General features: G+C 44.2%; 1 protein-coding gene across 5 annotated transcripts in view; it reads right to left on the reverse strand.

Moving 5' to 3' along the window:
• Positions 1 to 16,574, reverse strand: part of SEC14L1 (SEC14 like lipid binding 1) — a 107,061-nt gene that overhangs the window by 61,893 nt on the left and 28,594 nt on the right. The gene's annotated exons all lie outside the window — the stretch shown is intronic.

Consider the following 16,574-nt stretch of genomic DNA (forward strand, 5'->3'; position numbering starts at 1 on the left):
ACCCCTTTCAGGAGTCTGATTGGTCTTGCACCCCCAAGTTTCATATAGGGTTGCCAACTATTTAATCGCGCAAATCCAAACACCCTCGCCCCACCCCTGAGGGGTTTGGAGTGTAGGAGGGCTCCAGGCTGAGCCTGGGGCAGGGGGTTGGAGTGCGGGAGGGGGTTTGGGGTACAGGTTCTGGGAGGGAGTTTGGGTGCGGGAGGGGGCTCAGGGCTGGGGCACGGGGTTAGGATGCAGGAGGGGGTTCAGGCTCTGGGAGGGAGTTTGGGTGCTGGAGGGGGCTGGGGCAGGGGGTGGGGATGTGGGAGGGGGTTCGGGGTATAGGCTCCAGCCGGGTGGCTCCCGGCAGTGGCAGCATATCTGAGGGCAGGTGGCTCTGCGCGCTGCTCTGGCCCCTGCCTGCAAGCACTGCCCCTGCTTCCTTGCAGGACTCAGGCCTAAGACATTATTTCAACTGAAAAATAAATGTATTAGTGTCAGGGGCGGCTCCAGGCACCAGCGCACCAAGCACGTACCTGGGGCGGCAAGCCGCAGGGGGCGGCCTGCCGGTCACTGTGAGGGCAGCAGTCAGGCAGCCTTCAGCGGCATGCCTGCGGGAGGTCTGCCGGTCCTGCGGTTTCGGCGGCAATTCAGTGTCGGGAACACCGAAGGCGCGGGACCGGCGGACCTCCCGCAGGCATGCTGCCGAATCCGCGTTACCAGCAGACCTCCCGCAGGCATGCCGCCGAAGGCCGCCTGACTGCCGTGCTTGGGGCGGCAAAATACATAGAGCCACCCCTGATTAGTGTTAAACCCTGACTCTTAGACCACCTAGCCATCCCCTCCTGGTATCTCCACTCATAATAAAATGAATCTGGAATAAAACTCTCCTCTGACTTTCGGTTTCCTGATGTTATCCACATAAAATTCTATGAAGGGTGATTTGCCACCAATAGTAAATTGATTACAGTATGGATGCTCTCCCATTTATAGAGGGCACACACTATTCACCCCTCCCCCCAATCATTCCAATAGCACTCATCTTTCCCTGGCTTTGATTAGCTGTTCAATCTTTATTCAGCCAGCAATTACTGAGGCTGATGCTCTGCAGATGTGGATCACTGGGAGAGAGCTGTCTTACTATACGTTTATAATGATAACCATATAATCTGTAACGTCCCCAGAGCAAGAAATACAATTTGGTTTTCTGTACTGGTTTTTCCACTCAGGGTATCCTAAAGTGCTTTACAATAATAACTTAGAAATTAGGGGCCAGATTCTGTGCATACCCCCTGGAATTCTATTATGGGATGGTTACATGACCTCCATGCTGTTCAAGGATCTTCATTTCCTCATTTTGGACATAAGGGCCTTTTTGACTAGCTGCCTCATATTTTTGAAATCCCTCTTTCTGAAGTGCCACAGTAATATTTTTGGTACAATTCCTTCCCTGAGGACATTGGACTTAATTATATTTTGATCACGATTAATTAGGGATTAAACTATAGTTATTTTTTTAACCAACCTGTGCGGTACTTAGGACTAAGTCAGTAATAGCCTCTCCTCTGATGTTCTCTCATAGTAGCTGTTACAAGAAGCAGTTATTTAAGGTGTTGAGAAATTGCTTCTCTAAACCTTTTCCCATTGTAGCATTTGACCAGTTTTATGTGCACATAGGTGAAATCACCCAGCAATACTGTGTTATTAGACTTAGTTGGCTTTTTGATTGTCCTCGGCATTGTGTGGCCAATAGGGTTACCAACCCTCCAGGATTGGCCTGGAGTCTCCGAGAATTAAAGAATAATTTTTAATTAAAGAGTATGTCATGTGATGAAATCTCCAGGAATAGATTCAACCAAAATTGGCAACCCTAGCACCCAATATCCTTTTCCTGATATGAAGGCCAGTAAAATAACCCTATTAGTATATTTGTGTTCTTAGAATTTGCCTCCATACAGATTCCACTGTATGGTCCTCTTTACTCAGAAATTTTATCTCGTTAGAATCTGTGTAATCTAAATTTTAGTGCAATTCCACCAATTCCAGAATACAAGCAGTAAATCTGCATTAAGGTGGCTTTAAAAAAAAAAAGGGAACTACGTTGTCTTTGGTGAAAGGGGAAGAAGTTATTAATGTATTCTTTAAGTGCTGACATTGTGTTTGGTGATGTACAAATAAAAGAATATCAACAGTCCCTACACTGAAGACTACAGTTGAAACTTCAGTTTACCGAGAAAAGAAGAACAGGAGTACTTGTGGCACCTTAGAGACTAACAAATTTATTAGAGCATAAGCTTTCGTGGACTACAGCCCACTTCTTTTATGCTCTAATAAATTTGTTAGTCTCTAAGGTGCCACAAGTACTCCTGTTCTTCTTTTTGCGGATACAGACTAACACGGCTGCTACTCTGAAACCTGTCAGTTTACCGAGACAGGCACAAAGGAAGGACTCACTACATTTAAAAAAAACATTACTATTAATATGATTTATGATGATTGTTGACTCACTGCTTATGGGCATCACAGAAGTGAGTCTTAGAAAGGATGTGAATTAAGAAACAGCAGACTGAAGTGTCTTATGAAAGGTTGCGAAGAAAGGTCTTTTTCATGCATAAGAAAAGGAGCAGGAGGATTGAAGCCTAGAGGATACAGATTGAAAGTACGACACAACAAATGTTTTCAGCAGTTAAAGGATGTGGCTTACTAGGCACAGAGGGAAGTTAAACCCTGTATGGGTTATATAAGATCACTCCCAATCACGTGAATGTGTTTCTCAGACTACATTCTCCAGTGTTATGTATTCTGATTATACAACAGTTATTTACTCTGTTTTCAGGCAATATTCTCACTGGGAGAATGGGAATTGTTGACATAGGATACATTATTAATAAATAATAGTTACCCTAAAGAGAAATTGACCAGGACCAGTGTGCTGTGATTTTCTGGGCACATAAAACAGCTTGTGTCCAAATTAATCTTTTATATAATTCCACAAAAGTTCACAAGAGTTTCACCAGGGATGGACCTGGTCCTTGCCTTTCATCATGAATCACAAAGTCAGGGAAATAATTCAGTTATACTTTGCTAAACACTGAAAAGCAACTTGTGACTTTGCTGCTGTTGTGTTAAAAGAGCAAGAAAGAAGGAAGTTGTGAGTAATACTCAGCAGGACAGATCACAGACAGATGCAAGTTCTGATTGCTAAACCCTACATAAATTAAAATGCTACAAACCAAAGTATCAGATTTTGATCTCAGATATGCTGGTGTAAATCAAAAGTAACTGCAGGTAAGTCAGTGGAATAAGTGATTTGCACTGAGGTAACTGAGAACAGAATCCAGTTCTTAAGCCCCCAAAATCATAAAAAGGCCCCAATCCTGCACTCCTTTCTCAGGTAAAATGAGCATGATGATTGACAAACAATTAATAAGACATGGTCTGTGTCCAAGTGAACTAGCATTCTGGTTCAGACGTGACAAAACAATTTAGACATAAAGGGTATACCTGTATTGCAATAGAAAGGTGTGATTGCAGCATGAGTGGGCATAGCTGAGCTAGCTTTGATTGAGCCAGCTTGCTAAAAATGGAGTGTAGCCACAGCATGGACGGCGGCACAGGCTAGCTGCTGGTGTACAGTCTCACCCAGGACTCTGGGTACATACTCAGGCAACAAGCCCATGCTGCTGCCACTACACTGCTACTTTTAGCAAGTTGGCTCAAAGCTAACTTGGGTATGCCTACTTGTGCTGCAATCATCCCTCCTGACTGCAGTGTAGACATACCCTACAAGTGCATGCTGCGATGGGATGATCTGGAGGAGGTGTATGAATTTTTAAAGACTTAATGGAATAAGTGAGTTTTGGGGGAGGATTTGAAAAAGAGAGAATGCTAACATAGCACTTTTCATGTGGAGAACTTAAAGTACTGTACAAAGGCAGGGAAGGTATTTATTATCCCCATTTTACAGAGGAGGAAATTGAGGCCCATAAAATGTTGCACTTAAGGTCACACAATGAATCTGTGGCAGAGCCAAGACGAGAACCCAGCTCATTTGAGATTTAGGCTGGTCACTGATCCATTGGATCACGCTGCTAACTAGTAGCTCATTGAACACTTCAACTACAGTAACATTTATTCAGCACTCACATGACTGAGAACTGGGCTAATCGCAGTCTTAGAGAAACTTGCACCCTGGAGCCTTAGGTCTCGGTGTCCTGAGTCACTAACAGTTGGGAATATGCTTTTTGCTTTTGCTCTCAAATGACTTATAGGAAAATTGATTCAGAAGCTGGGAGCTGGCCAGTTAGGCTCAGCTGCCAGCACTCTGCTTCCACTGACCTACGTCACAGCACAGATGCCAATAGCATGCTAAGATTTACGCAGACCAGTATTGGCATATAGGACCACGTTCTGATTCATGAAATTTATGAATCAGGATGAGCATGTGACCACAGTGAGTGTAACAAATCTATTCCATTTATGCAGTGCCTCCTCTATGGAATTTAAAGTCAGCACCCATAACACACAGGGCTAGTGCAGCAGGAGGGGATCTGCTGCATCGTAAATAATGAAAACAGGATGAGAAGGGGGTTAGCGCATGTTTTGGTTAAACATCAGACCTGACATTCATTGCCTCACCCATCTGTGATAATACTCAGGAGGCTGATAGCACAGACTTCATGGAGAAATTAACATAAGCAGCATCTGTGATGCAATCAATATGATTTCATCCCGCAATTATCCATGTGAGACACTGGTGCAAGCGTGCTTTGCAGTGTGAAAGGAAAGAATCACCGAGTTTGTGATGCAAAAGGAGGATGATTTTTCGCTTATATAGGGATTTTAATATTGGTGGAGGATGCCACACTGGCAGTAACTGCCAAAACACAGTGGCGAGTCTCAGAGCTGATTTGCTGGATTTCAGAGCCTAGGCTCCAGCTGGAGCAGGAACATCAACACTGCTATTTTAGGCCTGCAGCGCAAGTAGGGTGACCAGATGTCCCGATTTTATAAGGACAGTCCCGATTTTTGGGTCTTTTTCTTATATAGGCTCCTATTTACCGCCCACTCCCTGTCCCGATTTTTCACATTTCCTGTCTGGTCACCCTAAGCGCAAGCCTGAGACATCTGTCCCAGGATCAGACACTCGCTGCCACACGGTTTCTTTTTGCAGTGGGTAGATGTACCCTCAGAATCTGACTCTGATCTCTCTCATATCACTGTAACTCAGGAGTTGCCCCATTCAAATCAATGCAATTACACCAGCACCAAGCTGTTGTAACTGAGACGAGAATCAGGCTCTGATTTCCCACAAAAGCAGGTAGGGCCAGATTTTCAAGGATATTTAGGTGCCTAAAGAGGCAGGAAGGTGCATAGTGGGATTTCCTATTGATTTGAATGGGACACAGGCACTTAACTTTCTTAAGTGCTTTTGGACATACCTGCACCAACAGAGACCTAAATGCCTTTGAAAATCTATCCAGTAGTTCCTTGGAAGAGACTTCATAAATTTCCCCTCACTGCTCCACCAATGTGCATCTGTATTGAACTGAAGGGACACACTCTAGGGGAGAGAAGGTAGTTCACTTTCTGTGCACTTTAGTTCTTGGCATCTATACTGAGACTGCCAAAAAAGGCGCCAGTTAGTGCCAGGCTTGGTGGTGGGTTAATGATGTGAGAGTGCTATCCCTGGAAACTGCTCTCAGCTATCCAAGTCAGTTCACCTACATGCATGAACAGCCATCAGATGACAAAAACTGACCTGGGTGACAACCGGTTACCTACAGGTGAAACGCCAATTACTAGTCACTGGGCCATCCAGTCCTCGGTTCAGAGAGTGACTCAGGGGCTGCCTTTGTCTAATAAACTAGCAAATGACACTTGTCAGTCATTTGAAAAACATGATTCTTGATTAAGTGATTAAGAAAATGCAAAGCTCAACTAAGATTCTTTCAAAATAAACCCAAAAGGCTGTTTGATGTCCCTCTTAGTAGCTGGGTTTGTGGGTATGGAAAAGAAGAAATTAATGGGATTGCACGAAGGCATAAGGGCCAATGCTGGGGGAGCACATTGCTGGATCAGGACCTTAGGACCCAATCCAAACACCCACTGAAGTCAGTAGAAAGACTCTCATGGACTTCAACTGGCATTAAATCAGGCTCTGACGTTGTAAGCTATTCAGTGTGTAGATATCATCCCTATTTGCCTGTAAAGTGTCATGCATTTTTATAATAGCATAGACATAGTAATAAACAACAATCCCTTCACATTAATAGAATAAATAATGTGCGATATTAAAAATTACCAGTAAAATCCAACTATTCGACAGTCAGTTTCTTTGCATGTAGGTCCCAATCCACCTCCCCCTAAAGTCAATGGGAGCCTTTTCATTGACTTCCAAGGAGCTGGATTGAGCCTGTAAAGGTTGTCTACTCTTGGGCAGGCACAGTTATACCGCTGTAAAGGTGCTCATAGCTGCATAGCTTATTCCCATACAAGGAGGGAAATAGGTTATACCAGTAGACAGCACCTTTATACTGGTATAATTGCATCCACACTAGGAGTTGCCTCTGTATAACTATTTCATTTAAAAAAAAAAAAGTCATATTCTAAACCAAAATAGTTATGCTGGTAAATACAGTTAGAGGAATGCTGTATGTAGACCAGGCCTTTGTTAGCAACTTTCATCCAACAATCTCTTTAGAAACATAAGTTTCACGATGCTGTTCCCAAGCCACTGGGAATAAATGCTCCTAGTTTGTGATCAGCAGAACTGTTCACATTAATTCTAGTCTTGTACCCAAGGCAATCCCATTTTTTGATATACACGCTCAGTCTGCTTTAATTTGTCTTCATTAGGTAAAGGAAACCTCATTGTGCTCCATAGGAGTGCCTGCATTTTAGAGACTAAACGAAGGAAGCAAGACACATTAAGAATGTAACACACTTGCAGAAGCAGCAGCCTGAATAGAAAGCATAATTTGGGGCAGATGTTCATCCCATTTAATTTTTTCCATTGCAGACTCAATGAGTTTAATGTTAATGAAAGGGGCTACACAGAGGGCACTGGAAACTGTATTTCTCTCTTCACCCACAGATCTGATACAGCATGGGAAGCAGCTCTGCAAATTTGTCCACACCCACCACAGCAACAACATTCCTCAGCTTTGAGCTGGAGATCATGGGCCAAATTTTCTGCTTGTGTAACTATTTTGATTACCGCGCCTCATAATAAAAACTACCATTGCAATTTGGCTTCCTTACTGGTTAAGGATTGAACGCATCTTCTCATCTCTAGAGAAATTAAAACAAAGTAAGTGTTGACATAACTCCATTGAAGTTACACCCACAGAAAACTTGGCCCCATTTCTCTAGAGATGAGAGAGAATATATTTAGCAACTATGGTCTATTCAGTCCTTGGTCTCTCTACTATGGCTGTCAACAAAGTGTCCAACTTGCAATGAAGGTTTTTATTATGTTCACACCTATAAGGTAGGAACTTGAATGTGACCAAAGGATCTTAAGCAAAGTAAGCAGTCATGGGATAAGAGGGATGATCCTCTCATTGATCAGTAACTGGTTAAAAAAAGATAGGAAACAAATGGTAGGAATAAATGGCCAGTTTTTACAACGGAGAGAGGTAAATGGCAGGGTCCCCCAAAGATCTGTACTGGGGACCAGCACTGATCCACATTTCATAAATGATCTGGAAAAGAAGGTGAACAGTAAAGTGGCAAAGTTTGCAGACAATACTAAATTATTCAAGCTAGTTAAGTCCAAAGCTGACTGCGAAGAGTTGCAAAGGCTCTCACAAGACTGGATGGCTGGACAAGAAAATAGTAGATGAAATTCAATATTGATAAATGTAAAGTAATACACATCGGAAAACATAATCCCAACTACACATACAAAATGATGGGTTTCGGAAATAGCTGTTCTCCCACTCAAGAGAGCTTGGAGTCATTGTGGATAGTTCTCTGAAAACATCTACTCAGTGTGCAGTGGCAGTCAACAAAGCTAACAGAAGGTTAGGAAGCATCAAGAAAGGGATAGATAAAAGAGAAAATATCATAATGCCACTATATAAATCCATGGTACACCCACATGTTGAATGCTGCATACAGTTCTGGCTGCTCTTGTCACACTGTCTGCAATGGCTCATGGCTGAGAGTATCAACTTCAGGGCAGACTGTCAAAAAGCAGGGCAGACATCCCAAACTGGTTGTAAATTCTATAATTACATTTCACCAACCCAGTAACAAATGTGAACTCCTGTATTACTGTAACAGTCTTACCATGGAGTCACAGACAGTCCCCTTGGGCACTCCAGTGTATCTTGCCACCCAGACAAGTTGGACTATGTGATATATGGTGACTTACACCTAGGGCGACCAGACAGCAAGTGTTAAAATTGGGACAGGGGGTGGGGGGTAATAGGAGCCAATATAAGAAAAAGACCCCAAAATCAGGACTGTCCCTATAAAATCGGGACATCTGGTCACCCTACTTACACCAAAAATCACAAAATATTCAGGAGTCCAGTGTCACCTTAAAGACTAACAGATTTATTTGGGCATAAGCTTTCGTGGGTAAAAAAACACTTCTTCAGATGCATGGAGTGAAAATTACAGATACAGGCATATATATAATGGCACATGAAGAGAAGGGAGTTACCTTACAAGTGGAGAACCAGTGTTGACAAGGCCAATTCAGTCAGGGTGGATGTGGTCCACTCCCAATAATTGATGAGGAGGTGTCAATAGCAAGAGAGGGAAAATTGCTTTTGTGGTGAGCCAGCTACTCCCAGTCCCTATTCAAGCCCAAATTAATGGTGTTAAGTTTGCAAATGAATTGTAGTTCTGCAATTTCTCTTTGAAGTCTGTTTTTGAAGTTTTTTTGTTGCAGGATGGCTACTTTTAAATCTGTTATTGAATGTCCAGGGGGACTGAAGTGTTCTCCTACTGGCTTTTGTATGTTACCGTTCCTGATGTCTGATTTGTGTCCATTTATTCTTTTACGTAGAGACTGTCCAGTTTGGCCAATATACATGGCAGAGGGGCATCGCTGGCACATGATGGCATATATCACATCAGTAGATGTGCAGGTGAATGAGTCCCTGATGGTGTGGCTGATGTGGTTGGGTCCTATGATGGTGTCGCTAGAGTAGATATGGGGACAGAGTAGGCAACAGGGTTTGTTACAGGGATTGGTTCCTGGGTTAGTGTTTCTGTGGTGTGGTGTGTGGTTGCTGGTGAGTATTTGCTTCAGGTTGGGGGGCTGTCTGTAAGCGAGGACTGGCCTACCTCCCAAGGTCTGTGAGAGGTAAGGATCATTTTCCAGGATAGGTTGTAGATCATTGATAATGTGCTGGAGAGGTTTCAGCTGGGGACTCTATGTAATGGCCAGTTGTGTTTTGTTATTTTCCTTATTGAGCCTGTCCTGTGGTAGGTGCCAATGGACTCCTCATTGTTTTTGTGGATACAGACTACCATGGCTACCCTCTGATACTTGAAAATATTCAGGTTACTTCCAATCCCAAGGGACCAGCTACTTGCCCCAGAACAATTACACTTAGACCACACACCAAAACAATGCTTTTAGCCAATCCTGTAATAAACTAACTAAATTTTTATTAGGAAAAAGGAATAATAGCATTATTTACAGGTTAAAGCAAGCATATCTAACACAAATGAGTGTCAGTCTGTAACTCAAAAGGGGACAGAGATGTAGAAATCTATGGATTCAAAATGCCTTTCATAGCTAACCGATGCCAAGCAGCATGGGAATCTCTTTGCTTATGTTTAGGAATTGTTGCCCCTCAAAGTCCAGACAGCATGAAAGAGACCCAGTTTCTCCTTGTCAGGGATTTTTATCCCCTCCACTCCAGAATCCAAACTGATGAGATGAATTCATGTGTATGTCTCTCCTTTCTGGAGGGAGTTAGGAATGCAATCAGCAGGGCCTCTGTCCTTTGATGCTACACAATACCTCATCTGCCACCAATGGGCTATCTTGTATGCAGGATGAGCACTTTACCTTAATTAATGCTTCTTTTCCTGTTTGGAGAGTTACCCAGTTACAGAGGTTTACAATGCAAATACTCAATGTAACTTTATACCATGGACTATAGAGGTTATAAGTGAGATTAATACACGCAGCCTCCTACAAGCATGATAAAAAAAAAAAAACCCTAAACACATTCTTATCAACATAACATCTAATACCTATTTTGATAATACTAAACACATAGGTAAGCAAGACAGGTTTTCAGCTATGCATTTGTAAATGTTCAGTGAGGCGTGGGGCCTTGCCATAAGCTAGCACCTGGTCCACCAGTGTCACAGTCCCATCTCAAAAAAGGTTTATTAGAACTGGAAAAGGTACAGAGAAGAGCAACAAAAATGACTAGAGGTATGGAACAGCTTCCATATGAGGAGAGATGAAAAAGACTAGCACTGGTCAGCTTAGAAAAGAGATGACCAAGGGGGGATATGATAGAGGTCTATAAAATGATGAATGTTGGGGAGAAAGTGAATGAGGAAGTGTTATTTACCCCTTCACATAACACAAGAACTACGGGATAGCCAATGAAATTAATAAGCAACAGGTTTAAAACAATCAAAATGAAGTATTTCTTCACACAACGCACAGTTAACCTATGGAACTTGTTGCCTGGGCATGTTGTGAAGGCCAAGACTATAAGTGGGTTCAAAAAAGATTTAGATAAGTTCATGGAGGATAGGTCCATCAATGGCTATTAGCCAAGATGGCCAGGGATGCAACTCCATGCTCTAGGTGTCCCTAAACCTCTGACTGCCAGAAGCTGGGACTTGACAACAGGGGATGGATCAGGGATTGTTGGCCCTCTTCTGTTCATTCCCTCTGAAGTATTTGCCACTGGCCACTGTCAGAAACAGGATACTGGGCTAGATGGACCCTGGGCAGAACCCAGTGTGGCCATTCTTAGAACTTCTTAGGCAGATACAGAAAGCCGTGATGGGCTTGTGCTGGTAATCTGAGACCTGGATCCAGATCCAAACCTTTCCAATATTTGTGGTTGTTTGGACCTACCAGAACCATGATACAAAGTCCTACCTGACTTGAGTGAGAGAGAGAGAGAGAGTGTGTGTGTGTGTGTGTGTTAAACAAAGGATGATCTACTGCTCGGAGAATGGTAGAACATTCTTAGAAGTGCCTTAAAAACTGGCTAAGTATGATGTAGAGAGTCTTGCTTTTTACAAGCCCCCATCTAAAGATTTCACTTACACTGTTTTAATATAAACCCTTCCCGGTTAATGCATTGCTAAATCATTCCCCCTGATTTTGCAAGACACAAATTTAGATTAGCTAACTGCAAAAAGTTGGTGCAATGTACCATGCGAACCATATCATGGATATGCTCAGATTTATAAGGACAAAAGATGCCCAAGGGCCTTTTTACATTTCATTTGAAAAGGCTAAAAATAACTACCCAAATCACATTCCTTTTATTCTTGCAGGAGGCATAACCATCTCCTCAGCCAGTTCCGATTCATCGGCACTTTTACATGCAAAGTAGGGTGACAGAGGTTTCGAGGGCCAGTAATTAGTCTCCATGCCCAGCAGCTGCAAACGAAACAGCTGTAGATGTTATTCTTTGAGGTTATTAATCGACTCCATGGAAAAAAAAAACAGAAAAGGCTGAGAGATGGAGAACTGCAGCCTATAGTCACATGACAAGGACTTGAGTGGGGGAGATAAAATAAAGAGAGCAGAGTATCCTTAATCTGATTAGTTATAGCAATTTCTCGAAAGCTAAATATAGAAAAAAATCCTCCCCCATCTTTAGTTCTGTTGGCAGAGATTAGATGGGCTAAGGAAAGAGATACACGCTATACTAAAGAGATCACATTTTTGAAGAAAATTGCTGCTTTGATTATATTTTGGTATGTTACACTTAGGGAGACATTTTCAGCCAGGTTACAGCATGACTGGTTGAGGGGCGAAGGGGTGCAAATGAGTGCACCTGCAGTGAATTCTGAGTGCACATAGTAGAAGTTAGATTAGACTAACAACTTGATTTGAGTCAGGTCACAGAGAGAAGGATGGGATCCCAAAGCCTGCACAACAGCTAGTCCCAGGCAGGCTAGAATCCCGGAGCCTATATATCCATCACAGGAGGATAGGATCCCACAGTTTACACAGCAGCCAGGTCACAGAATCCCTGAGCCATCAAAGTTACAGGTAGAAGGGAGAGGGACCATTTGTCTTCCTTTAAAGAGAGTTTAATGCACTGTCCCACTTCTAGAACCAAGATGTAAATAAGCCAAACAGCCTCATCCCCCTTCTGCATTTTCTGCAATCAAAGTTGTTTTGCCAGGCAGGAGTGTTCTCATTGGAAACACTCTAAGCACTTGAGCGCCTTTTGTGAGTCCCCTCCCATCTGGGCACAGCATCCCCAGAGGTTAAGCGGTACAAACAGGACTTTCCTAGCCCCAGGCTTTCAGAGATTGGAGGTAGGACGTGGGAGTAGAAACAAAGGGTGCTCTTTTGCTCATGGCTGGCAAGACGAAGCCACCTGACAGCCAGAGATTAAACGGTGCAAGATATCCTGGCAACATGGGGTTATACTGGGTGCCCCTCCGGCAAACATCCAGCCAAAAGGAAATTAGCAGGAGTTTATTGCAAGCTTGCAGCAAATAATAAAACAACAATAACCATGTTAGAGGTGAGGGGAGGATAAAGAACTAGTAAAACTGCTCAGATTTATGGAAAATTAATTTAATCATTGCCTGAGCACCTGCGGGCTCCATATCCGGTGTATTAGTTTAACACAGACCCATATGGCAGCAGCACAGCTCTTTATTCAAGTGCTGGTTTCCTCCTTTGCTTATGAAAATTAATTGTCATAATATTGATAAGGCAAAACAGTGCCTCTCGTAGTCCAATCACGTGGGACTTTACTGGGGGAAGGAGGAGGCCAATTTACCTCCCAGAGGAGCTGTGTTATCCCATTTGCATTTGCTTTGTCTTTAATTTGTAGCTCCTTTCAGAGGGATACACATGGGGGAGGGGATAGCCGCCCAGATTTGCTGCACCTGAGGCTCCTTTGTGCCAGGAATCAGAGAAGCCAAATAAAACTCATGTTGGGCTTCTGAGTGGGGAGATGAGACAGTCAGCACAAAAAGCTGTTGCTTTGGTATTTTCCCTTTGATTCTGCCTTGAAAAATCTCTCCTGAAAATTTACCAGCCCCAGCATAAATCTGCTAGTCTGTCCTTCATGAGGAGACTAAGGCCAGGTCTACACTAACCCCCTAATTCGAACTAAGGTACGGAACTTCAGCTACGTGAATAACGTAGCTGAAGTTCGAAGTACCTTAGTTCGAACTTACCTTGGTCCACACTCGGCAGGCAGGCTCCCCCGTCGACTCCGCGGTACTCCTCTCGCCGAGCTGGAGTACCGCAGTCGACGGCGAGCACTTCCGGGTTCGACTTATCGCGTCCAGAGTAGACACGATAAGTCGAACCCAGAAGTTCGATTGCCAGCCGCCGAACTAGCGGGTAAGTGTAGCCAAGGCCTGAAGCAATTAATGACATTTTATCCCCTCCTTGGCAAAATGAGTTATTGGCCCCAGCTGCATAGAATTTTGCAAGGCTGTATGTCATTTGTACAGAGACCAGTCACACCAACCAACTTATTCAGAGAACAAAGTTTTCATGGCAGGGACTGTCTTATTTTGCATTTGTAATAACCCAAGCACAATGGGGTTCCAGGTTAGATCAGGTCCTGTTGATGCTACTGTAATATAAATAATAACTTATATGTGAGCAGGCTTATCTGCCAAGCATATACCAGGGCTGGGAGAGGAAACACATTATCCCCAACCCAACTGTGCCAGAGACGGATATCTGTTTTAAGAAGGGTGTCTAGGACAAAGAGCGGTTGAATTCTCAAAGTGGGGAGGTCTTCAAAATAGATGTGGATATATTCCACTGTTTAGAATGTAAGAGGAGGCAGAGGTGACCCAAAAAGTCACAGCATAAAAGGAACCAGGGTGTTATGTTCAACAACCTAGACTGGAAAGGGTATTCCTCATATGATCTCCAGCTGTGAGATTAGGAAGTGGGAAGTATCATAAACCAGTCCGGTCATGCTGTCAGGGTAGACACTGCTCTGTTGTGATTGGATCCAACTGCTGAATCTCATGTGCTTCTAAGCCCCCTTGGGCCTGGGTAGTGACTGGTCACTGTCCCTAGCTCTGGGTCTCTTGGGCACTCCCAGCTACAGACCCTGTGTCTGGCATCCTTTTGGGCAGTGGAATCCTACAGTCCAGCCACCTAGAACCCGTACAGGTCTCCCAAGCCCCACCGTTGCTTAGAGATATTTCCCCTCAAGTCCAGCTGGCTGTGGGGGCTCTGGTTTTCTAGTTTCTCTCTTCAGGAACCACGTGACTGTAAAGCAAGGCGCGCAGGCTTAGCACAGAAATTGCTCATTCGCAGTTTACTCTTTAAAAAAGCACAAGAGAGAAGTACAGCTCTATGGAAAACATCGAACTCCTCAACACATCCCCCTCAGCCTGAGCTCACCACCCCTGTGAGTCCTGGGTTTGGCCGAGCTCTCCCTGCCTTCTTGGAAGTTGTTGGTTTCCTGCACATGGTGAGGGACAAGCCTCCCTTGCTTAGAAATGTACCCCTTTTAAGACGGACTCTGTCCTCTCTTTTCCTATATGCTGCATGCTGGGGAAGGTCTAGGCTCCAGCTCCTGCCTCCCCCATAGACTTCTGTGAAGAGAGAGCCGTTCAAAGCCAATGGCCCTGCTGGCAGAAAACCCATTGGAGGGAAGAGCTGTTCAGTGCTGATGGTCCTTGATTGCTCTGTCTTAATGTCTCTGTCTCATGTCTGTCTACTAAGTGTTGAGCCTCTGCTACAAAATGGATGCTTTAGGGAAGATCACAATCATTCCCAAACAAAATAGAATTTCTAGTTTGACACAGACATATCTCCTAACTGTCACAGGAGTTGCATTGGTCAGTACGCTGGATGACTCCAAGGCCTTTCCCTTTCAGATCGAGAGTTCAAACCCAGCCTAAGTCAGTAGTAACAGAAAGCAATCATCCTCTTCGGAACTCTGTGTAAAATGTGGGTCCCATAACAACTCTCAGTGCACAGGTATGCACAACATAAAAACCACACCCTTGCTGACAGTATCAGCAGGGAATCCAAAGACTGAATGGGATCTTCTCACGCCTAGAGCTGGGTCCCTGAGTCCAGAACAGCAGTGAGACACATTGACAGGCAGCAAGGCGTTGTGCTATTAGGGCCTATGCTTTACCCGTTATGAGCATGGGGCACTTTGAGTGGGTTTAGTTCTGGTGAGAGGTGTCACGTTGATAGCCTAGAGCTTGGGCCAATATTTTCACAAGCAGCCTCTGACTTGAGGTACCTCCATTTTTGGATACCCACCGTAAGGCACCCTGTGTGCTGAACACCCACCATTCCAGCTAAAGTCAGTGGGAACTATGGGCATTCAGTGCTTCTGGAAATCTGGCCCAAGGAGGTGTCTTGAGCTGGGTGCTCCAAAACAGAGGCACCCAAAAAATCAGAGGCTGCTTCTGAAAATGTGGGCCTAGATCTAGATAAAAAAGTGCCAACTGAATGCTGCCGAAGCTGGCAGAGGTCACAGAAAGGTGTAGTCACCAGTGGATGCAAGACTGAGTCCCGTGCTTCCTAGGTTGAGAGGCTAGAAGTGATGTAGAGAGGTACAGTATTGTGGGGGTCCTTTGGGCTGGGGAGAGGCAAAGGAAGCTTTTTTCAGGGCTGTGTGGCACCGCTTGTGGCCAGCACTCAGAGCTGCATGACCAGACAGCTGGTCTGAGAACTGTGGCCACCTCTCCCATGTCCCTGTAACACTAGGCCTGAGAGGGGGGAGGGCGACTTAGATAGGAGAGAAAAGTGTCTCAAGCTGGCCAAAGATGATCAGAAGCTACATTTACCTTTGCTTTGTGGCTGTTGTATCAGAGTCCATACAGCCAGTGGGATGGCTCGACTCCTCTATTTCACAGCGCAATTGGTAAACAAATCATGCATTTTTACTGGGACGAGAAAAACAAACCCACCACACACACAACCGCTGAACAAAAAAGCTTCGATAGTACTGTGCTGCGATGTGCCAAAGGAAGCATTCATAAAGCATATGGGCTTGGCCAGATCAATGAAATTACAGAGTGCCTTGTTCCTGGCAGGCACACAAATCCACTTTCTAATGAAGTTTACAGCTAGTGGAATTTAGGTCACTACTCGGAAGCGATCAGTTTATTCCAGGCAGCTCTTTAAATATTTTAAGAAATCGCTGTCAAATTAAGTCTGATCACGTCTCAGTGAAAAGGCCCAACTTGCTGGCTTAGCAGATTTCATAGGCTGAGTTGAAAAACCCTATTTTCTTTCAGTTCCTTCCTAACACTGCAGTGGGGCAAATAAAACCGGCCCCTCCTGCCGTGTAATCCTGGCACCGTGTTAAACAAATGACCCAAATGTAGCCTGTGTCTGGAAGAGCTCGTTCTGTCCCACATCTGGCTCAGTCTCCCCATGCCCCAAACAAGACTGTCTCTCCCCT

Source organism: Chrysemys picta, chromosome 12 (genome assembly GCF_011386835.1).
Source record: "Chrysemys picta bellii isolate R12L10 chromosome 12, ASM1138683v2, whole genome shotgun sequence".
NCBI lineage: Eukaryota > Metazoa > Chordata > Testudines > Emydidae > Chrysemys > Chrysemys picta.